Source organism: Schistocerca cancellata, chromosome 2, assembly GCF_023864275.1.
Source record: "Schistocerca cancellata isolate TAMUIC-IGC-003103 chromosome 2, iqSchCanc2.1, whole genome shotgun sequence".
In the NCBI taxonomy this organism is placed as follows: domain Eukaryota; kingdom Metazoa; phylum Arthropoda; class Insecta; order Orthoptera; family Acrididae; genus Schistocerca; species Schistocerca cancellata.
The window spans coordinates 490,821,978-490,849,078 of record NC_064627.1 but is presented as its reverse complement, the minus strand read 5'-3'; the positions used below and the strand labels follow the sequence as shown (position 1 = coordinate 490,849,078).

Sequence of the window (27,101 nt, the reverse complement as noted above, 5' to 3'; positions counted from 1 at the left end):
TCCTCCAGATCTTGAGGCTAGTGTTCTCTGCGCCACATCCCACTGTCAAATCTACGGTATGTATGAAAAAACGGAAAACCCAAATCTGTATGGCTGGACGGGTAACTGAACGGTCGTCCTCCAGATCTTGAGGCCAGTGTTCTCTGCGCCACATCCCACTGTCAACTCTACGGTATGTACTGAAGTTATTTCGTTTGTTTCTTCAGCGGAAAAGGTAGGAGACAATGACGGTTATAGAATTCTGTGACGACGCTACGGATAATCTGGCCTCGTAATTCTTCCACAATCTACAACATAGATTTAAATCGTAGTAACAAGTGGTTCAATTTAGTGAACCTCTTTATATTTCGGTACGAAAAATATGGAACTGAAGAGCACGTGATGGAAGGCAAATTTTAATCAGGACTCATCAAAAGGTTTTAGAAACTACATTTTGCTTCACAGGAGTCTACTTCAATGCAAAGGAGCTTACGTGATGAATACAGACGCAAAACCTGAAGGATTCACAAATATGACCAACAGCTGATGACGGCTTGAGCGAGTGAGGTAGATGATTAGTTAATAGGCTGTATTTCTCCTCAGGAAGCTCGAGTTTCCACTAACTTTTTTGTAATCCTGATTTAGGTAGTCGATGGTTTCCAATGCAACTTCAGGCGGTCGATACCTGGTAACACTATATTTTCTCCTTTTCCTGACAACTAGCGGTGTTAAACAATACAGATGTCGGTCGCGAAGACGATCGATGCTCATGGAACATGAAATTGTTGTACATATTGTATATGTCTCCCTATAGCTTACCCCTATTTTTCTCAGAATTTCGAAAATCCTGTACCATTTTACATTGTCACATGTTTTTTCCAAGTCGACAAAACCTATGAATGTGTCTTGATTTTTCTTTAGCTTAGCTTCCCGTATCAACGGCAACGTCAGAATTGCCTCTCTCGTTCTTTTACCTTTTCTAAAGCCAAACTGATCGTCATCTAGCACATCCTCAATTTTCTTTTCCATTCTTCTGCATATTATTCATGTTAGTAACTTGGATGCATGAGATGTTAAGCTGATTCTGCGGTAATTCTCGTACTTGCCAGCCCTTGAGATTTTCGAAATTGCGTGGATGATATTTTTCCGAAAGTCGGATGGTATCTCGCAAGACTCGTACATTGTACACACCAACATGAATAGTCGTTTTGTTCTACTTTCCCCAATGATTTTAGGAATTCTATCCCTTCTGCCTTATTTGATCTTAAGTCCTCCAAAGCTCTTTTAAATTCCGATTCTAATACTGGATCCCCTACCTCTTCTAAATTGACACCTGTTTCCTCTTCTATCACATCATAAAAATTTTACCCCTCATAGAGGCTTTCAATGTATTCTTTCCACCTATCCGCTCTCTCCTTTTCATTTAGCAGCGGAATTCCCGTTGCACTCTTAATGTTACCACCTTTGCTTTTAATGTCACCGAAGATTGTTTTTACATTCCTGTATTCTGAGTCTGTCCTTCCGACAATCATTTCTTTTTCAATTGCTTCACATTTATCATGCACCCATTGCGTCTTAGTTTCCCTGAACTTCCTATTTATTTCATTCCTCAGCGACTTGTATTCCTGTCTTCCGAGTTTCCCGGTACATTTTTGTACTTCCTCCTTTTATCGATTAAATGAAGTATTTCTTCTGTTACTCATGGTTTCTTCGCAGTTACCTTCTTTGTACCTATATTTTCTTTCCGACTTCTGGGATGGCCCTTTTTAGAGATGCCCTTTCTTCTTCAACTGGACTGCCTACTGAGCTATTCCTTACTGTTGTATCTATAGCCTCAGAGAACTTTAAGCGTATCTCGTCATTCCTTAGTACTTCTGTATCCCACTTCTTTGCGTATTGATTTATTCTGACTAATGTCTTGAATTTCAGCCCACTCTTCATCATTACTACATTGTGATCTGAGTCTATATCTGCTCATGAATACGCCTTACAATCCGGTAACTGATTTCGGAATCTCTGTCTGACCATGATGTAATCTAACTAAAATCTTCCAGTATCAGCTGGCCTTTTCCAAGTATACCTCCTCCCCTTGTGATTCTTAAACAGAGTATTCGCTATTACTACTCCTCTCTCATTCCTTGTCCCAAGCCCATAATCTCCTGTAACCCGTTCTTGTACTCCTTCCGCATACAACTGCATTCCAGTCCCCCATAACTATTAGATTTTCGTCTCCATTTACGTACTATATTACCCTTTCAATCTCCTCATATACCTTCCCTATGTCTTCAGCTTGCGACGTCAGCATGTATACCTGAACTATCGTTGTCGGTGTTGGTTTACTGTTGATTCTATCACTGAACTGTTCACAATAACACACTCTCTGCCCTACCTTCCTATTCATAACGAATCCTACTCCCGTTGTACCATTTTCTGCTGCTGTTGATATTACCCTATACTCATGTAACCAGATATCCTTGTCTATTTTCCATTTCACTTACGGATATCATAACGATCCTGAGCCGTATATACATGACAGAAATTCTGACATCAGCTGCAGTCGGCCACTGAAATAAACCGAACGGCGACATGCGAGAATTTATGCCGGACTGGGACACGAATCCAGATATCTCAACCATCGAGAGCGGTCGCTTCAACCTCTTCAGCTACCCGAGCGTGCTACCTGTACATTCAGAATTCCCATATGTCGCACACTATATACGTAGTGTTCTCTCTCCATTATCCTCATTGCTCGCAATGTCACCTGGTTCCCGTTAAACCTCGAAAGAGGTCAGAAAGAACAGACACCATTAGTGATCTTGCACCCGTATACGTTAGACGAAAGAGAAATTCCGATTTAGTTGAAATCGGACGTAGAAATAAATTCAGTGGTGACAAGCGAAAATTCGTGCCGGATCCGGGACCGGAACACATATATTTGCTTATCACAATAATCACTTTAGCTGTCTAAACATACTTCCCATACATCCTAAATTTCAACAGCTCTATGTCACACTCCACATACTTAATGTTCCTGTCCATTATTCTTATTGCTCGCAGTCACACCTAATTCCCGATGGAGGTGAACAAAAAGTGCATCCGGAAGGTGTCATTATTTGCCATCCAGGCGCATATATTTATACGTGTGTTGTATGAAACAACATGTGCCATTCAATGATCCTGCAGCTGGATTTATTTATTTATTTATTCAAACGAACGTCGGTCGAAGAACCTGGGACGAAGCTAACAGGCATCTGTCAACAAGTGGCCATGAAAACCTTAACAATTTTCTACTAGGCCTCTATGGGGAGGAGACTCAGAGATTTTGCCGACGTCTTCACCAACGACGGAAGAAGAGGGTGTGTTGATGTACTCTCTCGCTTTTCTGTAGCGGTGCCGAGCTGAAGGGACCACACCAGAGATCTTGAAATTTAAGGGCCTAATCACCACCGCCCAATCACATCTTACTTGTGACAGAATGGAACGAGCTTCTCTTAGTGAGTGAATTCATGTAACACAGAGATACCCCGCAAGTACGGACGAGGAACTTCTGTGCATTTTCTATCGACTAAGAGCAACATGCATCGAGACGACTGGGAAGAGGTCGACAGAATCACTGACAGGAACCTGCAGAAGGAACTGAGGGAAAGAAGAAAAAGTTTGCGAGACGCGAGAAGCAAATTAAGATGGCAATTACCGACATGTCACGCACAGTAATCAATCTCACCGAACGACAGCTAATGGTTATTATCTCGAGGATTATACCTATGGAGGATATCGCTTCTAATGCCGAAGCGGCTATTCGGAAACCTACTAAAATATGCGCTGAAACTGCCAGGATACTGCGCCGAATAAAACTACTAGCTTGAAACATGAAGAAAGAAGAGTTACAAGCTATCAAGATTCATAAAGCCGACAAGAATATATTGGTACTGCCTTCCGATAAGGTATATGCAACTGTCGTAATGAAGAACGAAGAGTATGAGCAGAATATCCGGGACCAGCTAAATCCGACGACGTACCGAAAACGAAGCACAGATCCGACGCAGTGGATCACACGGGCTAGGATTTGGTTAATCGAGGCATCTTCTCTCTCGGCGGACATACAGGGGAACCTGCTCAACACAGAAGCCCTACCACCTCGGCTTTATGGATTACCAAATATCCATAAGAATAATGTTCCATTAAGACCGACTGGCAGCGCTTCTGACCTACCGACGTATAAACTTGGCTTCTCGGTCCGGTCGAACATAGGAAAGGCTGTCATACACATAAAGGATTCAGTACATTCCATGAAGAAGCTGTAGAAACTAAAACTTGGACCAAACGACATCCTGATCAGCTTTGCTTTCGTTCCTTTGTTTACCAAAGTGCCACTGAGTAATTTGCTGGTGTATATCGGTTCCATTCCCACGCAAGACAAGCTCTTTCATGTATGTCTCACCACGAGCTATTTCATGTGGGACGGAAACTTTCAGTAACATCTAGAAGATGTCACCTTGCGTAGTCTACGTAGTTCAGTGATGGCCGACGTCTGCATGGAAAATTTCGAAGCACAGGCGCTGGACTTGGCACCTTGTAAACTTAAGGTGTGGTACAGATGCGTCGACGATACCATCGTTGTGTGGTGCTAGGCTGAGGAACAGCTCAGTGACACACTATGACACCTGAACAGTCTCCATACCAACATACACTGAAGCGCCAAGGAAACTGGTATAGGCTTGCGTATTCGAATATAGAGATATGTAAACAGGCAATATAAGGCGCAGAAGTCGGCAACGCATACGTAAAACAAGTGCCTGGTGCAGTTGTTAGATCGGTTACTGCTGCTACAATGGCAGGTTATCAAGATTTATGTGAGTTTGAACGTGGTGTTATAGCCGGCACACGAGCGATGGGATAGAGCATCTGCGAGGTAACAATGACGTGGGTTTTTTTCCGTACGACACGAGTGTATCGTGAATACCAGGAATCCGATATAACATCAAATGTCTGACATCACTGCGGCCGGAAAAAGATGCTACAAGATCTTCAGACCAAAGAAGACTGAAGAGAATCGTTCAACGTGACAGAAGTGCAACCGTTCCGCAAAATGGTGCAGATTCCAATGCTGGGTCATCAACAAGTATCAGCGTACGAACCATTCAACGAAACATCATCGATGTGGGATTTCCACTCGTGTACCCTCGATGACTGCACGACACAAAGCTTTACGCCTCCCCTGGACCCGTGAAAACCGACATTGGACTGTTGATGACTGAAAACATGTTACCTCGTCGGACGAGTGTCATTTCAAATTGTATCGAGCGGATGGACGTGTACGCGTATGGAGACAATCTCATTAAACCATGGACCCTGCGTGTCAACGGGAGACTGTTCGCAGTGGTGGAGGTTCTATAATTGTGCAATTGGAGTGATATGGGACGCCTGACAGATGACACGTACGTAAGCATCCTGTCTGATCACCTGCATCCATTCATGTCTATTGTGCATTACCACGGAGTTGGACAATTCCAGCAGGACAATGTGACACTCCACACGTCCACAATTGCTTCAGAGTGGCTCCATTATTGGACAAATCTGTGATGCCTTGAAACGTGCTGTTCAAAAGAGGTCACCACCCTCTCTTACTCTTCCGGATTTATGGACAGCCCTGAAGCATTAATGGTGTCAATTCCCTCCAGCACTACTTAAGACGTTATCGAGTCCATGCAACATCATGTTGCGCGTGCTCGCGGGGGCGCTAGACGATATTATGAAGGTGTACCAGTTTCTTAGGTCTTCGGTATATAATTTACTATGGACAAACAGCTACTTTCTTTTAGATCTGCTGGTCATGATGGGTGGTGAAAACCTGGCACACAACTTGTACCGAAAACCGGCACGCACGTACCTATACCTGGAGAAACTATTAAATCACTACCGGAGCTATAGAAGAGACGCTATCAACACGCTTGTAACCCGAGCAAGACCAATATGTGAGTCACAGAACTTCAGGCTGGAGGTGCAACACCTGGCACGCGTTCTGAGAAGCAATGGGTTCAAAAATGGCTCTGAGCACTATGGGACTCAACTGCTGTGGTCATAAGTCCCCTAGAACCTAGAACTACTTAAACCTAACTAACCTAAGGACATCACACACATCCATTCCCGAGGCAGGATTTGAACCTACGACCGTAGCGGTCGTGCGGTTCCAGACTGTAGCGCCTTTAACCGCTCGGCCACTCCGGCCGGCGAAGCAATGGGTACTCCACCAGTTACGTAAGAAGTCTTACAGAATCAAACACTCGGCGAAGTGACACAATGGAAAAAGAAATGTCGTGTTCGGTCATTCAGCCAAACATTTCCAGAGCGGCGGACAGAAGCGGTCGTCTACTGCGCATACACGGTGTAACGACTATTTATAAAAAAAAAATCGGCGAAGGAGGCAAGGGACCCTCTTGTAATGTCCTGAATATATCGAATACCAAGTACATTTTGAAATGTCTGTGTTGGAACGACTGGACGAGCAATCAACAGTAGGATCACTGAACATAAACGGAATTGCAGTTTCGGGCAAATAGAGAACTGGCTATGGCGGAACACGCGCTATATGAGATCGACGACATACTGCAATTAGCCGACACGGAAGTTCTTGCTGCAAAGAAGAGCTGTCACACGCGCTTGTTCAGAGAAGCTACAGAAACACACAAACATGAGAACAGCTTCAACAAGAAAGATGATAGCCTCAAGGTGATCGAATCCTGGATCACAATGCTGCAGAGAACGACCGCTGCAGGCAGCAACGAGAGAATCGCAGTGCAAATGACCACAGAAAAACGCCTGGACGTAGACGCACCAGGTACACTTAATCCGCAAGGTCAATCCAGTCTACCATCAGCAATGGAGGGAGAATCTTCGACAAGCCAGCCACCACGGTAGCGAAAAGACAGAAAAATTATCAAACAAAAGTCGGCCGAAGAAACCGAGACCGAAGTAACAGGCAATTTGTCAGTATTAGTATTTCACACAATCGCTTTTGTGAAATGTACTTTTGCATAAAATGTATAGTCTCAGTACCGAGGAAGGTAGGATACAATGAGCGGAACTTGAAACTTACGAAGCTACTATCATTTGAAATGTCAATGATTACCAAGTTAGATAAATGACATCAACGAACAACATGGCGGTGTACAGTTAGTCAACTGAACCCAGAACCCCACCGAGGAAAGCAAACGAAGGCGTTGTCAATCCAGTTTAGAGCAGAAACGTAACATCAAAAACTGTAAAAAATAAAATCTTTACAGTCACATGTTTAAGATATTTCAGTACACTGAAAATTAGTTTTATGTTGTAGCTATCAAATGGTGTTTCTTGTCCACTAAGAACGATCTAAGACTTGTAGTGGGAAACCGAGCACTAGCAGTTCCTGTTAATCGAAATCTGCATTAAAAGTTGAAAAATTAAGTGGATAGTTTTCTCTGGAGGAAAAGAGAACATTTTTCCATTTCCTCCAATAAATTTGACTTGAGCTCTGAAGCGCTGGCACCGAAGAAAAAGCAGACCCTCAAGTCGCGGTGCACTTGCGAAATACATCGTTCATGTGGGATTTTCCATATTTTGAGCACACATTTTAAGCCAAATCTGTTTCAGATTTTTTGTTCTCTGCCTCAAACATGGTGCCAACGATTGCTCTTACCATAACCTACAGTTGCTTCATAAAATTTGTAGCCTTCAGTTTCAGTGATTAATTTCGTAATAGATGCATGAGAGGAGATATTGGTGTGTACATTAAATAACAACGTTACAAAAATTACTGTGATTTTAGAAGAAGTGGTTACAGAAACAACTTACTACCACACATTTGTAACTTGAGTGAGAATCTTGAAGACATTGCAAAATTGTGACTAATGTGCTGCCTTTCAACCTTCAATCTTCCAGACATAATCCTTACATTATTTTTTGGTTCAACTTTTCCAACTTTAATTTCTGTTAGACTGTAACTTTACCTTTCATGTAAAGAGCTGACCTTCTTTCAGTATATCTCATATGTATTCTGTGTAACAGAAAAGCAATGAGCACGTTATTGTACTAGAAGCAAGAGACTGTAAAATACATTTAGTGACGTAATCAGAATTAGACAGAAGCAGATTCTAATAATATTCTCTTACTTAAAAAAAGGGGATGAATTATCAACTCAGTTGTTTCAGTAAAACCACAGAATGTTATATCCTCACCAAGAGCAATGAAAATCAAAAATTAACTTATTTTACACATAATAACCGATTTAAGAAAATCATAATTACCGGCCTTTACACATCACATGAAAACCACAAAGAACACCATTTGTTGTCCGGCAGGTTGTGGAGGGTTGCAGGTTGAGGAGTTTCATGTTGAAATCATCGACAGCTATCAGCTGATAAAGTCACCGGTCTTCTGATTGGTTTGATTCAGCCCGGCATCTCCAGCCATCCTGATTTAGGTTTTCCATGATTTCCCTAAAATCGTTTCAGGCAAACGCCGGGATGGTTCCTTTGAAAGATCACAGCCGATTTCCTTCCCCATCCTTCCCTAACCCGAGATTGCGCTCCGTCTCTAATGACCTCGTTGTCGACGGGACGTTAAAAAAAAAAATCGGCCCGCCACGAATTCTCCTCCTGTGCCAACCTCTTCATCTCAGAGTAGCACTTGCAACCTGTGTCCTCAATTATTTTCTAGATGAGAACCAAACTCTCTCTTCCTCTACAATTTTCACCCTCTAAAGCTCCCTCTATTTCGATGCAAGTTATTCCCCGATGTCTTACCGTAACAGATGTCCTACTATCCTGTCCCTTCTTCTCAGTATTTTCACTTTACTCCTTTCGTCGCCGATTCTGTGGAGAACCTAATTCCTAACCTAATCAGTCCACCTAAGGCTTCTCCAGCACAACAGCTAAGATGCTTCGATACTCATCTTTTTTGGCTTTTCCAGAGTCCATCCCGGGTTCCCGAGTTCGATTCCCGGCGGGGTCAGGGATTTTCTCTGCCTCTTGATAACTAGGTGTTGTGTGCTGTCCTTAGGCTAGTTAGGTTTAAGTAGTTCTCAGTTCTAGGGGACTGATGACCATAGCTGTTAAGTCCCATAGTGCTCAGAGCCATTTGAAGCCAGAGTCCATGTTTCACTGCATACAATGCTGACCTCCAAACGTGCAATCTCAGAAAGTTCTTCCTCAAATTAAGGCCTATGTTTGGTACTAGAAGACCTCTCTTGTCCAGTAATGCCCTTTTTGCCAGTCTACTCTACTTTTGATGTCCTCCTTGCTCCGTCCGTTGTTCGTTGTTTTGATGCCTAAGTAGCAGAATTCAATAACTTCATCTACTCCGTGATCACCAATCCTGATGCTAAGTTTCTCGCTTTTCTCATTTTACTACTTCTAATTATTTTCGTCTTTCTTCGACTTACTCTCAAACCGCATTCTTCACTCATTAGACGGTTCATTTCATTCAGCAGATTCTTCAGTTCTTCTTGCCTTTCACTGAGAGTAACAATGGCATCAGCGAATGATATCGTTGACATCCTTTGACGAAGAATTTTAACTCCACTTTTGAACCTTTCCTTTATTTCCCTCATCGTTTCATTGATGTATAGATTGTGCAATAGAGGCGAAAGCTCTACATGCCAATCTTACACCTTTTTTAATCCGTAAACTTCGTTCTCCGTTTGTCACTCTTATTCTTCTTGTACATATTGTATATTATCTGTCTATTCCTGTAGCTTACCCATATTTCTTTCAGAATTTCGAACACCTAGGACCAGATGACAAATCCTGTGAATGTGTCTTGATTTTTATTTAGTCTTGCTTCTATTATCAACCGCAATATCAGAGTAACCTCTCTGGTACCTTTACCTTTCCTGAAGCCAACCTGATCGTCATCTAACACGTCCTCAATCTCCTTTTCCATCCTCTGTATACTATTCTTGTCAGCAACTTGGACGCATGAGCTGTTTACTTGTCTGTGCGATAATTCTCGCCCTTTTCAGCTCTTGCTATTTTCAGAAATGTGGGGATGATGTTTTTCCGAAAGTCAGATGGCATATCGTCAGTCTACACACCAACTTGACTAGTCATTTTGTTACTACTTCCCCCAATTATATTAGAAATTCTGATGGAATGTTATGTACCCTTTCTGCGTTATTCGATCTTAAGTCGTCCAAAGCTGTTTTAAATTGTGGCTTTTCTAATACTTGGATGCCCTACCTCTTCTTTATCTACTACTGTTTCTTCTTCTATCACAACAAACAAGCGTTCCCTCTCGTGGAGGACTTCAGTGTACTCTTTTCACCTATCAGCTCTCTCCCGTGGATTTAACAGAGAAATTCTCAGTGCACTCGTGATGTTACCACCCTCGCTTCTAATTTCATCCAAGATTGTTTTGACTTTACTAAATGCTGAGTTAGTCCTTCTACTGACTGCCATTCCTTTTCCGATTTCTTCACATTTTTCAAGCAGCCATTTCGCCTTTACTTCCCTGCACTTTCTCTTTATTTCATTCCTAAGTGATTTGTGTCTCTATATTCCCGAATTTCCCTGAACATTCTTGTACTTCCTTCTTTCATCGATCAGCTGTATTTCTTCTGTTACCCACGGTTTCTTCGCAGTTACTTTCTTTTTCTTTTCCTGTACTATATTTTGTTCATAATATGTAAGTATTCATTTTTATAGATTCTTGGGAAGATTCTGATTTATACGGGCTTTGATTGAGAAATTGCGCATCATTGTACCGGTTGTGTCGTTTTCAAAGGAAACGATTTAGGTAAGCTAAGGAAAAATTCAGTCTGGACGACAAGACGTAGAATCGGTTCTCGGCTCTCTCGGAGTCCGGTGTTTTATCCACTGGGTCAGCTCGTTCGCTCTCACTGTATTAGAGATTGTTGTCTTTAGAGCACTAAAATATGTGACTTCGATTGATGGTACTACAGGAATCGATCAATTTAATGTGTGTGTGCGTGCGTGCGTGCGTGCGTGTGTTTGTGTGTGTTTGTGTGTGTGTGTGTGTGTTGTTTTTGTGTATGTGTGTGTGTGTGTTTCCATATGTTTGTTCCTGTGGTAGGTGTTCTTTTGTTTGATGGCACACAAAAAGCACTGTTCACCGTTCGTTTCACGGACATACCTGAGCAAACGTTGGTGCGTTTGAATGCACTGGCACAGATGGTTATACATGTTATCGTGAAAATTCGTCTGTCTGTCTACTACAATTCTACAGCTGGCAGACGCTGCTACATGTGGTCGCAAAGCCTTGATGCGGGCATTGAGAATCCTAAACTGCACCACTGTGTGAATCATGACGACGGCGAAAAAGCAGTCGATGGTGACGCCCACGAAGGTGATGAACATCGACGATAAGCACTGCAGAGTGTACAAGAGGGCGTACAGGTAGACACTGGTGGTGTCGGCGCCTGGCACCTGCACGAACGGCAGTTTTCGCTGCCCAGGGTAGGCGATCAGTGGCATCGGCAGCCAGATACCGCCCTGCAGGAACAGGTAGCCGTACGCGAGCAGCGTGATGTACACCGCCTTCCTGTGCGACGCCTTGAACATAGCTCGCAGCCTCTCGTCCGAGGCGCAGAACTCCTTTTGTGCAGATACCAACTGGTCCGTACGGCGCACCAGCACGTTGAACATGGGCCGCCGACGAATGAAGAACACGAGCTTGACGAAGCCGCCGCAGACGGACAGTATGTGGATGAGGGCCATGGTGACCTCCTGCAGATCGCTCCAGCTGACGTAGACGCCCGTCAGGTCCTGCGCCAGCCCTCCGAGGCCCATCGCGAATATGAAGATCGTGTAGGCATGGAAGAGAGCCGAGCCGGGCAACGGCCACACCCCCCACACGTTCAGCTGGCGGATGTTGTACTTCAGCACAGAGTCTGCAGTGTCTCCCCACGTGAGAACGTCTCCTTCCGTCGCTTCGTCACGTGTGTTTCTGCGCTCCATTTTAGTCTTGGCAATAATAGGGTGGAGCATAAAACCTAGTTTAGGCCCGCCTATGTTAACCAGGTCAGCGTCTTAACGTAGATTAATCCATCTACAAAGCCTACTCGTCCTTTACGAAAGAAAACTTCATAAACTTTTCTCGTCTCTTCGCTGTGCTCTAGAAACCTGTTATTCTGCCTCGAAAAAGAAGAGAGAATACGACGTCCGAACGCTGCAGCTTCTAATTAGTAGCATAGAATGTAATAATGGAAGGTACACTGCGGCATTAAACGCGGTATAATACGAGGGTAAGCTTAAAATTCTGTGCGATATTTATAAAAGGCACGGCATAGCAAGCTTCGTGCCTCAGTGGAGTTAATAACAAGTTTCAAATCAAACAGAATATACGTGCACGGGCAGATCTTTTGTTCACACACTGTGAAACTCTTAAAGAATAAACAAAGGCTTTATATCCGCCGTTTACATTTCTGTAATACGCTTACCCTTAATTAGAGGGTTTTCAGCGAGTAAATATTTCAGCGGGTGATGAAGCGATCGTTTCGGTAGTTCTGTGTGAAATATTTCATGTGCACGTGCTTAAAGGATCGGAAAACATCTGCATCTGGAGAACAGGTAAAGGTGGTCTTATCCAGAGACTCTGGTTCCATGGAGACGTTTTTGATGGTATATCGACAAAACAAAGGAAAATATGAATGCATTATACATCAGGTCACACACTGAACACCTTAACATCAATTACTTGCATGCGTTTCGCTTTCCTTGACATACAAATTCGTGTCAAGCATTAATAGTTTAAGGAAAGAGGTACTGGTATCGAGAAAGGTAACTAATATTTCTAGATCATGGCGAAAACACTACCAGTAGTATGAACTTCTGTAATCAAAGGACTAGGGAGGTCATAGAAAGCAAAAGAAAAATAAGAATAAACCGACGACCTTAACGCAATACACTAGAAAACACAAACCTAAGGAATTCAGTGGTTCTGTTGGTGATGTAAAACGCGAAATTTGGCAAGGAAAACTGGAGAAGCGTTGCACGATTAGTAATGGCCTTGGGTAAGCGTCGTTGTCCTGTGAAGTTAGTGTCGCTCGGTTTTGAGTCCCTACAGCGCATAATATACTGCATCCAAATGAAAAGTAACAGCGACTTTATTTCTGTTATCAAATGATAAGTTACCATATGTGCACTTGGTCTATCTGGAATTCTATGGAGTCTAGTGAATATACGAACCGTAGTGCAAGCATGATATTAAGACAAGACATTCAACGTAAATTTTCATTGGGATCTATAGAAGACTTGTCGAGAAGGAGAAGGACGTTCTACCAATACCACATAAAATTAATGAGAGGACAGTGGAAATGCTGAGTTATAGTCTGGCAGCAAAAACAAATGTAATGTCAATATTAAAACCGTGTCAATCATCATAGTATTCACTTGTTGGTGCCACGATGTCAACTTAGGTCGATTCATAAAATTCTTCACGTCTTGCTTGTACAACTCTTCCTCGTGCTCCCTTCACGCACCTGCTACGTAATCCAAACCTTATAAGTTTTTAATTTTCCGAAATAATGATTAACATTCCGGACACAAGGTCAGATTGTTTTGGGACTATTTCTTTCTCGGTTACAAGTTCCTTTCATTCATTTTATTTAGATTCATCGCACCTGTTTCTAATTTCATTCCTAGGGAATATACATTATTTGATCGGAAGTATCAGGATACCTGTTAATGAAGATTAATAATGAGGTTTCTCTACCCGTTTCCGGGTACATATTGAACGAGGTGTCTGAATATCTGTGGAGGGACAGAGCCAATTCTTCTTCAAGAGACGAAACCAAAGACGGTAGTGACGTTGGACGCTGGATTCTTGAGCAAATCAACGTTATAATTGAGTAAGAACTCTGTGCAAATGAGTCCATTTCAGGAATATTATTGTCCGCAAACCACTGAGTCACTCATGCTGCTTCATCTGCTGATACATACAATCGTCGTTTCCGAACAGTTCCTGTATGGTAGACAGGACACAGTTGTGTACAGTGTATTCATATACTCCTGCATTTAGTATTTGCTTAATCCCAGTGAGGGGACAACAACGTAATCAAGATAACAAACCCCAACAACGTAACTTCATCTTTTCCGTTAAGTGTTTGCGCTATACATGATAGCAGGCAACTTTCTCCAGATATTCGAAAAATGTAATCCTTCTATTTCATTGCCACACAGTATAATATGATTCATCACTCAAAAATCACTGTTTCCAGTAATCCACTGCCCAGTAGTGACGCTCTTTGCACCACGTCAAGCACCACTTAGCGTTGCCGAAAGAAATGTGCATCTTATAAGGAGCTCCTCTACAGATGCACCCCATTCTTTTTAACTTCAAACACACAATTGTCCAGCTATCTGCACTGCTGGTAGCAATTTGAAACTCACAAGTGATTCCTTCCACTGAGTTCATGGTATTTTGTAGCCGTCCTTGACAGTGCTCCACGGTCGCGGTCCGTCAGTACACGAGGTCTGATTGGTCTTGATTTACCTGAGGTTGTTCGTTCGCTTTCACATTTAATCACATTACCAACGTCGATTTGGGCAGCTACGAAGGGTTAAAATGACTTTACTTTGATGACCCCAATGACTGCTGTACGTTAGAAGTCACTAAGCTCTCCTAAACGACCCATTCTGGTGTTGCTGCTCCTCTACTTGCAACACCCGCCCCAACGTTTATGCTGCCGTGTCACCCTCTCGTGACATAACGACCATTCCAGGTTACACAGTGTAAACTGCTGCTAGAAGAAAATTTCCGTTACCCTATCATAGATTCGCTGGTAGTGTGTGGTCCTGCGTTGACGTGAGTGAAATAACCATCGGTGTTTTCGTTAGCTCCTTTTCTCTGTAAAAAAGATTATGCTATGTCGTTCGCATACGTAAGATGAGAATTTTCTGAACTCCACTGGCGTTTGTTCTACGAGTTCACTTTCTGAATTTCCATATAGAGGGGGGGGGGGGGGGCCAGCTTCTTGCGTTGTTTCAATTACTACATTATTATGTTCAAGAGACCACGATGGCACGATGGAAGTGAAACAGATGCCAAAGTGAAAGGGATTTTCTTTCAGATCGAACGTAAATAATCAGATCTGATGTATATACAGGTCACCTAGAACCAGGAGACATTGTTTCGCAGCTCGCGCACATGTCAGCACCGAAACGCATGGCGTACGCACAAAGGAGAGCAGGTTTGGGGATTCAAACCGACGCCTGGAGTATTGTGAGTAAGAGTTAGATTTACCATTAGAGCAGGTGTTAGCGTTGACCTGCGCATGGGATCGGCACGGTGACTGCCTGGTTCCTTTGTGTTCTCACACTTACCGTATGTGGAACAACTCCTAACGCGTTCCTAATGCAAAAGAGGAGGTCGCGTTTTCTGACGACAGTAGCTGATCAGTGGGAATGAGCTCTCCCTACTGATCTACGTTTCCAAAATCCTATCTTCCATGGTACACAAGAGATCGAGCGAGGTCATTATTTTCTTGGAATTTACTCACTTACATAAATGAAATCACAAGATCCACGCCGCGCGCGATTAGCAAAGTGGTCTGAGTCGTTGCAGTCATGGACTGCGAGGCTGGTCCCGGCGAAGGTTCGAGTCCTCCCTCAGCCATGGGTGTGTGTGTGTGTTTGTCCTTAGGATAATTTAAGTTAGGTAGTGTGTAAGCTTAGGGACTGATGACCTTAGCAGTTAAGTCCCATAAGATTTCACACACATTTGAACATTGTTTTTTCTTTTTTTAGCAAGGACCACGGCCTGCCCTGAACACGGAGAAGCTGTTTAAAACAAAGGCAGCATATATTGTTCTGTCAGGACTGACTGAAGCTACGAAATAAGTTCTTCGTAATATTTTCTATGCTACACAGCCTTTAAGCCGTCCGGAGTGGCCGAGCGGTTGGAGGCGCTACAGTCTGGAGCCGCGCGACCGCTGCGGTCGCAGGTTCGAATCCTGAGTCGGGCATGGATGTGTATGATGTCCTTAGGTTAGTTAGGTTAAAGTAGTTGTAAGTTCTGGGGCACTGATGACCTCAGACGTTAAGTCCCATACTGCTCAGAGCCATTTGAACCATTTGAACAGCCTGAAAAAAAGGACTGAAACATTGAGAAGACAGGGTCGAATGTCGATGTAACTTCATACTTTTACGAGTACACACCATCTGGGGTTATGAAAACGTTTAGAGTTGCAATTCTCTGTGACCGTTCGAATGTACACCAGCTTGCGATAGTGTTGGTCATAATTAGCGTTGTTATCAGGCCTGGTACAGTATACAGGCCGTAAAGAGTAAATTTTTCCAACGTACGACAGGGAGCGCATGTGTGCGTACTCATGTGAGACAGCATTATGTTCCTCTGACAGACCGAGATGAACGTAAGAAAAATTATGGACTCACATTTATAATTTATTCTAAATGAAAAGCAGTAAATGAGCCAACATACTTTGTCCCAAGACGTCGGTAGCCCAATTTAAAATCGATCTTAATTTAGGGAACATCAGCCGTACACAGGAAAAGTAGAATAAGAATAAAGTGGTAAATCAAAAGGATGCCAAAGATATAAAAACTGATATGTGTAGGTGGTATAAGCTACGTTACACTGGCAAGCTAAAATAAATCTCAAAGCTTATATGATGTACGACAAGTCAAGTTCAGATAAAATATTGCATACAAAATAGTCCGCCATCGAAATAAAAGGGCTGGAGAAAGGAAAACATAATATGCTATACATAAATACGTAAGGCTTTGCACCGTAGCGACAACATGAGGTCCGCAGTGACCGCCTAGACGAACTGAGCTCAACCGGCGCCAGCGCTGATAAGGAAAACGGGCAGATTATGTCTCTTGGACAAACAGGCAGGAGCTTCTGAGAGATATTTAAAGAAAGCCTAAATGTAGCTAACTCTAAGTCAGCTTGAAGTAACCATCGGCGTGAGGAGGGACACAACATTACAAATTTGCGAAATAATTTAAAAATTGCTCTTCGGGCAAAGAAGGAACATGATCTCAACATTCTCGAAGTGATCGAAAAATCAAGGTGCAAAAAGCATCTCCCAATTTATAGCCTCATTGGACAGCTAAAGTTGCGTCATTGAAATAGTTTATCAAACTTCTACTCCTTAAACAGAACAATCTACACTGTTTTTGTATTGGCGATTTATAAAGGAGTTTATTGTTAAAGTTCTATGTAATTCCATTTTTCCACGAACAATACGAGACTGGAACAGAAGGGAGAACCGATAGAGGTATTCAAGGTACCCTCCGCACGCACCGTCAGGTGGCTTGCGGAGTATGGATGTAGATGTAGAGGTAGATAGGTCTACTCACTAATTTAAACCATTTTTACATGCGGCTATTTCACAGTCGTTCCTGAAGCGACATTTCTCTACTCTGTTTTTCCGTGCCTAACCTCTACTATTGTTAAGCACTGTGAGATTTCAACAACACTGTTTTTGTATTGGAGATTTATAAAGAAGCGCCAGCCTGGGTGGCCGAGCGGTTCTAGGCGCTACAGTCTGGACGCTTGCGACCGCTACGGTCGCAGGTTCGAATCCTGCCTCGGGCATGGATGTGTGTGATGTCCTTAAGTTAGTTCGCTTTAAGTAGTCCTAAGTTTCGCCGGGCGCGGTGGCCGAGCGCTACTAGGCGCTTCAGTCCGGAACCACGCGACTGCTATGGCAGCAGGTTCGAATCCTGCCTCGGGCATGGATGTGTGTGATGTCCTTAGGTTAGTTCGGTTTAAGTAGTTCAAAGTTCTAGGGGCTGATGACCTCAGAAGTCAAATTCTACAGTGCTCAGAGCCATTTTAACCATTTTTATAAAGGAGTTCATTGTTAAAAGTTCTATGTAATTCCATTTATTTTATATTATCCAACTATGCATGGTTGCTCTCTTGTTTTAAAAACAAAATAAAATGACAGTTGTATTATAGTTTCTCCTACCTTTAACGTGTAAAGGTACTTGCAAATATGCTACCTAACTTTCTCTGCCACTGTTTCAAATACTATTCCCTTGTCGCCTTCCTTCGCATAGTTTCGTACGCGCTTGTATCCGTTTTCCTAACCACCGCCGGTGCCGGTTCAGCTCAGTTAGTCTAGGCGGGCACTGCGAACTTCATGTTGTCACGACGATGTTAGGCCTTAGCTATGTCTGATTAAGATTTTGTGCTTTCCTTTCTCCATCCATTTTATTTCGATGACGGTCTATTATGTGTGCAGCGTTTTATCTAAACTTGACTTATCATACAATCATACATGCTCTGCTTTGAGATTTATTTTACCTTGCCAGTACTCACCACCTATATACATCACTTGCTTTATCTCTGACATCCATTTGGTTCATCACTTTATTCTTATTCTACTTTCCTGTCTCTGAGTGATGTTCCATTCATTCTGCTCTATTTTAAAATGGGCTACCGACGTCTTGGGACAAAGTATCTACTGCTTATCATTTGCAATAAATTATAAATGTGAGTACTAAAATTATAAACAGCCAACCAGTTGCAATGGATAAAGAATTCTTTACCTAGGTTTCAATAAATGTAAATTTGTCTTCTTCAGAAGGTGGCAAGTTTACATTAGTATGGACTAATGTACCATCGCCGTTTTTACAAATGTCGGCATAGATCCATTTGTCAAAATTAAAATATAGCCCTAGAAATAGGATTTGTCACGTAAATATAAATTAGTACACGGATGTTGCAGAGTTTGGTTGTGAGCTCTGCAACATCCGTGTACTAATTTATATTTACGTGACAAACCCTATTTCTAGGGCTATATTTTAATTTTGACAAATGGATCTATGCCGACATTTGTAAAAACGGCGATGGTACATTAGTCCATACTAATGTAAAATCGCCACCTTCTGAAGAAGACAAATTTAAATTTGTTGAAACCTAGGTAAAGAATTCTTTATCCATTGCAACTGGTCGGCTGTTTATAATTCTATTACGTGGAACCGTTGCTGTTGTGCAGCTATGTTTAAAATACTGAAATGTGAGTACATAATTTTTCCTACGTTGTTCCGTGTATAGTACAACTACGTTTTAACCGAAACAGCACCTTTATTCGTTTTTACTCTTATTTAAATACAACTGGACTCCTGAGTCTGTGGCTCTAACACCGTGAAAGTAGTTGGATCACAAATAAATATTCATCACGCAGCTGACTGTGTGGTGGGATCGTGCGGTATCCAGATTTGTGGGCGTTCGGCTGTGGAAGTAGCCCGGTGGAGGGCTCCATGGGGACATGAGGTTAGACACAATCGCCGCCAAGGTTCCGGTCGAGCACGTCGGACTACCGCTATGGAGGATCGTCGTATTGTGTACGAGGCACATCCTAATCCCTTCAGATTGGCGCTCGACTCCCGAGAACTCCATGTAACATTCCCTGTCAGCCCGTACAGTTTCTCGGAGACTAGGGGTAACCGGACTAAGGCAACACTTTCTCATTCGCACACTGCCATTAACAACACAATACGGACTGTTGCGTGTATAGTGCTGCCGTGGCGGGGAAGCATGGACTGCTGATGAATGGTTCAAATGGCTCTAAGCACTATGGGACTTAACATCTGAGGTCCCCCTAGATTTAGAACTACTAAGGTAAGCACATTACTCACATCCGTGCCCGAGGCAGGATTCGAAACTGCGACCGCAGCAGCAGCGCGGTTCCGTACAAGCGCCTAGAACCACTCGGCCACAGAGGCCGGCACTGCTGGTGAATGGCGTCATATTGTGTTCAGCGATGAATCGCGGTTCTGCGATGGTAATCACCCAAATAACGTCACACATCGTCTTAACCCGCGAGGTCTCATTTCTTCTCCTTCTTTGTTTTCTACGTTTGTTGTCAGGTAGTGTATATTCTCTCTTTAGTAATACAAATCCTTCTACCAAGTCCGCCTTAACAATGAATTCCTGGCGTAAAAGTATAGACTTGCACGTAGTTTGAATTACTTCCTTAATTCACATTGAACATTCTCTCTCTAAGACAGAACTCGAAACCTGCTATCCAGTGAGTCGCTCCTTTACCGGTCAGTAAAAAGTTGGAAACTTCACATCATAGTTCTCAGGTTAGTATGGTCACAAGGTACTACACGCTTCACTAGTATTCAGTAATCTGATTGCTACGTGGAGTTCACCAGCACACAAGTCATAATTTCGTCAAAAAATCCCGAAACTTCCAGAAGCGTCATGTACAACAGATCTGTAAAGTTTCTGAAACAATAATTGTCTGGACTAAACGAATTACATTTTCACAAAATTATCACTACTTATCATCTCTCTACCAAACGTCAATCATCACACCTCGAGATGAACGAGAACAAATCTCTGCTACTTGCAGAACACACGATGGTTCCCCATTCTTTATGGCTGAAATATAACGCAGCCAGTCACCTTCATAAATTTTCACGGACAGAGTAGAATTTCCTTCCTTCCCTAAACCCAACTCGGAATATCATTTAATTATTTCCAATTTTTTGTATTTTTCGAAAACAAATAAACTCAATAAATCCCGCCTTTACTTAAGGACAGAAAATTCCGTTTCTAGAATCCGTGGATTGGCTAAATTACAACAACCATTTCTACATATCTTTACTGTCAGGAACAAAATACTATTTAATTAACAATTTATCGGCAAGATGTTTAATTTAAAACATCTTCTGTTGAATGCACAAAACACATATTAATTGGTCACGATGCTGCTTTTAATTGAAAGCTACAAAATGGTTCAAATGGCTCTGAACACTATGGGACTTATCATCTGAGGTCATCAGTCTCCTAGAACTTAGAACTACTTAAATCTAAATAACCTAAGGACATCACACACATCAATGCCCGAGGCAGGATTCTAACCTGTGACCGTAGCGGTCGCGCGGTTCCAGACTGTAGCGCCTAGAACCGCTCGGCCACTCCGGCCGGCCAAAAGCTAGAAAACTTTTAGGTAATTTTACGTAGGTAATTTTGAATATCTGAGGTGTAAAACAGAAATGCGTACGGAATTTAACAGTTGTTATTCTGAAAGGCTACATAAAGTTGCATACCGATTAGTAGATGGGAAACGACTTTACTATTTTTGGAGGTTTGCTATGTCTACGCAATTTTTAAGTGCACTGCGGGACCATTCCCCAAAAGTGTAGAAGCAAATAAGGAATAAGGACAGCAAACACAAAAATGATTTGGTTACGCTGTCCAGTTACATTAATGCGATCACCTGTCAAAAGCATGAAAAATCACCTTTTGCAGCGCGGACTCGGGAGAACGTGCAAGAAGAGAGCCAATGAGGTTATGCAAGTTCCTGACACGGATAAGGAGTCATATCGACTGCAGTGTCGTGGTCAGTTTGTAATGCTATTGTAAATATAATACTGCCATTAATCTGTATATTTTAAAAGTTTTTGTTCCGTAATAATTTTTAAAAATTAAGCAAATACTATAACGAAAGTAAGCTTTTGTTAAGTGTAGTTTATATGTTTAAAATAACCTCTTTGACGTAGGTGGAATAAACGTATTAAAACATATTTTGTAAATAATTATGTAATATTTCAAGTACAACTGTAATTAATTATGTCAATTTTGTATGTATATGCCGTCATGCAACTATAGATGGTTCATACTTAGGGTTTTTGTAAGCGGTAGTGTAAATTGAAAAGGTGTAGGGATCATAGGTAGAAAGGAACTCCGTTCTGTGGTGGAATGGAAAAGGTGGTGGGGAGCGAGAGTGAGTTTGACGCGCAAGTGGCTCACACAGTCGGTAGCTGCCCTGCAAGTGGTGAACACGCATTACGTTGGTCAAGCACTAGAGGCCCCGAATTTACCTGCAAGACTGGGTTTTGGCCTCGGAAGTGTTCTAAATGATTGGCGCAGTACGGCAATAAATTAATAGCTCAGATATTTGCAATTTTATCGTCGCCACCAAGAGGAAAACTGAGCTATGTACATCAAGAGCCGTACTTGCGCAATGTTACTATGCAGCACCGCCTCACACCATCTTCGACATCAGTAACAGGCAAAGTACTTTATTTAGAAGTGTATCATAGTATGAACCATCCATCTTCAATCAGTGGACTATAAGTGTTAAATGTACCTTTGTGTTTAACCGTAATTTTCCTATTTCATTTACCTCAGTAGGGTCCTTACCTAAACGAATTTATTCCGAGTATCCTGATGTTTATTGAAGCTTGAATAATAGTAAATTACTGACAATAGTACTGTTTTGGTAGTAAATTCTGAAAAACATTATTAAATACTAAAGTTTGCACGTATCAGTTTAAGGGCCACCACTTTGCGTGACCATGAGGATAAGTTTTCAATAGCGTTTCTGAAAGTAAAGTAACTGAATTGTTTAACTGCAACAATCTTAACAGTAATTGTTTGTGTTGCTTCTCCATGTCAAAGAAAGCCAGACAAAACATTAACAAATAACAGTCATAAAGAAATGAAATTTAGTCGTGGTAAACAATAGTTTTGGTCATTTGAATGATAGGTATAAGTATAATATTTTTTGTATCCTTGTTGAAACATATGTGTGTCTTCTTTAAATAATTACTGAAGTTTAGTGATAAATTCCGTAAGTAACAGAAAGTGGAATTAATAGTACTTACTGAAAAGTGACCGTAGTAAATGGAAATGAAGCGATTGTGTTTAAATTACGTAGTAAGTGAAAGTAGTTATTTATTCAGTGTCGAAAATCGACTTCATCTTTTTGTGTAGGCACTGTGCTCGATTTGGGCTGGCGGCCGTTTTATTAAGGAAACCGGTTTACTGTTATAACAGGCTTTGTCTGATAAAAGGTTTCCAAAAGTAATTATTCTCACTGTTTGTCCCACAAACTGTATGATTTGGAGAAAAATAGTTCGATACTTTACCATTAGGTTGAACACGGTTAAAATCTCTCTCTTAGAGTCGATGGTTTGGGGTGTTAGTGCTGCGCAATTTTGTGGTGGTGTTCCTGCCGCTACTTACTACACCGTTCTGACATTCCGAATCGCCGATCTTCCGTCTTTACAGTGATAGAACTTAAACGTTCTGGTACCGTATTGACGAGAACGCGAAAGTACCGTTGCAAGTAGCGCTAGGTTGCTTCGCTGAGAATCAAATGGTTCAAATGGCTCTGAGCACGATGGGACTTAACATCTGAGGTCATCAGTCCCCTAGAACTTAGAACTACGTAAACCTAACTAACCTAAGGACATCACACATATCCATGCCCGAGGCAGGATTCGAACCTGCGACCGTAGCCTAGAACCTCTCGGTCACAGTGGCCGGCCGCTGAGAATCAATGGCGTGAACAGCCCAATAGAGGTGGTCCCAAATATTCTCTAGTGGGTTTAAATCCGGGGAGTTTGTTGGCCAGGGGATTACGGTAAACTCTTACTGGTGCTCTGCGAATCACACACGTACAATTCGGGGTGTGTGACAAGTTGCTTTTTCCTGCTCGTAGATGCCATTATGCCGAGGAAAAACAAATTGCATTTAGCGGTGGACATGGTCTCCAAGGACAGATTCGTACTTGCGTTGATCCGGTGTGTCTTCCAGAATGATATGATCACCCAGGGACTGCCACGAAAACGTTCCCCAGACCATAACTTTTGCAGGATCTTAGCTTTCAGACGTTTCATTCCGTACGCGCCAACGTCGAAGTGTCCGATGGGATATAAAACGTGATTCATCCGAGAAGGCCACCTGCCACCACTCAGTGCGGTACTGGCACGCAAACTGCAGCTTTTGTTGCCGATGAGCAGCAGCCAGCATGCGTGCATGGACCAGCAGGCGCCCGCTGCGGAAGGCCACTCACAGCAGCGTTCACTGAACAGTCCTTGAGGAGGCACTGTTGGTAGCCTCTTGGTTCATCTGGATGATCAGCTGCTCAACAATTGCACGTCTATTCGCCCGTACACATCTCCGCAGCTGTCGCTCTCCTCTGTCATCTATGGCCCCTGGTGCACCACACGGCTTCGCCCCCAGTTTTGGATTGCCAGCTTTGTCAAATGGTTCAAATGGCTCTGAGCACTATGGGACTTAACATCTGTGGTCATCAGTCCCCTAGAACTTAGAACTACTTAAACCTAACTAACCTAAGGACATCACACACATCCATGTCCGAGGCAGGATTCGAACCTGCGACCGTAGCAGTCGCGCGGTTCCGGACTGAGCGCCTTAACCGCGAGACCACCGCGGCCGGCGCCCCCCAGCTTTGTCACGCACGTTGTAGTTTAACTGCGTCGGCACGTGAAAGTTTTACAGTCTGAGCTGTTTCGGAAATTCTTCCATCCTTCTTTGGCCAGAAAGCCAATGAACCTTCTCTTCTGTCGGTCAGAAAAGCACTTCCTTTTCCGTATTACGTCGACGAGTGCACTGTGTCTCCCCGACACACGTTGTGTACCTTCCACTGCTAGTGAACCCACCTGCCGTCTGTGAGTAGTTATCCACAATGACGTCGAACGTAGACAATGGTCACATTAAAGTGTCAGGACATGTACTTCCCAGGTTAGTGTGATTTAAAAGGATCTAAAAACATGACTGGACTTGCAACGTGCGAGTGCAGAGACGACAGATGCCAAATCCACAGCATGGGAACGCCCTCTGTAGGGCTCTGGGCCACTAAGGCGAATCATTCAGTCTCCTACATGCATATCGCTACGCCACGCACAGTGTTCTTTATGGTATGTGGTGTATTTTCACAAGGGTTGGAACTTAAAGTTTTGAATGTGATTACCGTGTTTAATGCATAAGTTCAATGTTATTACCTCAAAGAAGAACGTCATGACCCAATTGAAAACACATCCGAAATTAATTAAAATTCACGTGAGTTGTGGTAAATAAAGCACTTTGCATTGTTGAAGGATATCCAGCGACATTGACGTTGATGACTTCAGTAAAGAAAAACTGTTGATATTCCCATGTGTGCCACCTGAAGACTGTATTTCTGGCATTTTCCAACAGAAACATTCGTTTCCAAAAACAGTAGCTCCTCGGGTACTCCTCATTTGTATGTTCTGAACATAGAGCAGAGTTTTGTAAATGTTCCGCTCTTTGTAAACCAGTCAGGGTTGTAACATTAGGGCTCGCAGGGCTTTCAATACAGCGGACCCGGTACTTAAGGAGTCCTCAGAAAAAGAAATAAAATATTATTGTTATTATCATTAAGGTTGAAAGCGCATATGGAAATGAAGTCCCATGCTTTTTGACAGAGCGTAGGGGAACGATGCGGGAGACCTGCACTGCCGTACTAGGCAATGTCTTTAATGGAGGTGCTTCCCCGTTGCCTTCCTCCGACCGTAACGGGAATGAATAGTGATGATGAAGACGACACAACACCAGTCATCTCGGGGCAGGTAACAATCCCTAACCCCGCCGGGAATCGAACCCGGGAAGCGAAAACGCAACCTGCGGACCACAAGCTGCGGACGAACGGTGCATATAAAAAATTAAAGTATATATAAACATAAATACGGAAATGTGTACAAGATAGTCAAGTCAAACGACAGTCTGCAAAGAAATGCCCAGATGAAAACAGTTTCGTACAGTCGGTCGACGCTGAGCTGACATGATTGTCCCTGTCCTCTCTCGTAACCCTTCTTTTGCAGCACGTTCCTCGATCGTCTCAAAGAAGCAGCGCGTATTCATTACTACAAAACAATGAAAACAGTGAAAATGTATATAAAAATGTCACATGCAAGTAGAAAATTATTCTTTCTTAGTGTGTAGTTACATGAGATTGTATTAGTAACTGAGACAATTTGCACATTTTCTCTAAACATTTAACATCTTTCACACCTTTATTTGACTACAATACCAATTATCAAATTGCTGTTGTGCTACCGTAACGACCAGTCAACATCCAGTCCAGTAGAAGAAGAAGGCTCTACACGGGGATTTGACAATGCGTGCTTCATTAAGTGATGTGGCAATTCGAAATCTTGAACAGTTTAAAGTTTAGCATTTTCTTTGTATTTATCTGTGCACTTTTACAGAAAAATGGAACCTTTTGAAATTAAATACGAACAAATAACTGGCTCATAAAATAATGAAAGAAATGGCGTCAGAAATAAAAACAATTTAATAAAATGAGTAATTTTTTTCCATTCCTAGTTTTAGTGCTAACTCAATGCTTATAGAAATGAGAGCGCTTCGGAAGTGCAAATGGCAACAGCAGTCGTGAAAGCGAAAAATAAGACTGTCAAAAAATCGCCATAAGTATAAGTAGGTCTATTAATACAGCAGACTGTTCAAATGATCGGCCAGTTTGTCGGTTAGATATAAGCAATGAAACTACGAAGGTCTTTGTTAGACAAAACCATTATCAGGTGGCGGGTCCATTCCCCAAAGGTGTTAAGCAGGAAAACACTTCCTTCTCCACTAAACATTACGAAAAGTTCACATTCATAGGATAAAGAATTTGGAGAGAATAACTGTGTTATTCATCTAACAATATCAGAGCACTGTGAACCTTCTAGGCTCTTTACAGGACATAAATTGTCGTCATCTTGGAAGGGAGGTGACTAACCAAAGATAGTGCAACAAAAACTAGCTGTGCACATTACAGTGAGAACTTATGAAAATATATCGTTGAATGTGTTGTGAATGTGAAGTTAACACTGGCTTCCAATAATATAGTTTTTTGGGGTCGTACGAAGGGAATTGAAAAAAAAAGCAGTAGAATCTTTCTGACATTTATCGAACTTCCCACAAAGCACGATCCCGTATTAAGCGATGTAGTAAAGAAACCAAAAATATGCAAAAGTACCTTAGCCCTTCTATTCATCATGTGTTAATAAATGTCCTATCCCGTGCCGTTGAAACTGAAATTATTAATGACATTAAAACCGACCCATTCTTTATTACAAATAAGACGTAGAACATTACAAAAAGAGGTCAACTAACTCAGATATTTAGGTATGTTACAGTTTCCCAAGCTTTCTAGGTTTTTGTGAAATAAAAGATTGAATTGCTTTAGGAATAGAAAAGAAAATACTAGCTGCAAAAGATGAAAAAGGACACTTTTTAACAAAATGCTGTGAAGAGGTTTATGATCGTTGTAGCAATACGTCAAAAATCTGCAAAGGTGCTAGTAGGAGAATTCAACAAAGACAAAGAAATGCGAAATATGTGAATTGTACAGAGCATAATTTAAA

At 42.3% G+C, this 27,101-nt stretch overlaps 1 protein-coding gene across 1 annotated transcript in view; it reads right to left on the bottom strand.

Moving 5' to 3' along the window:
* LOC126155562 (odorant receptor 43a-like) overlaps positions 1–27,101 on the bottom strand; it is a 158,597-nt gene that overhangs the window by 64,757 nt on the left and 66,739 nt on the right. The window lies entirely within an intron of this gene.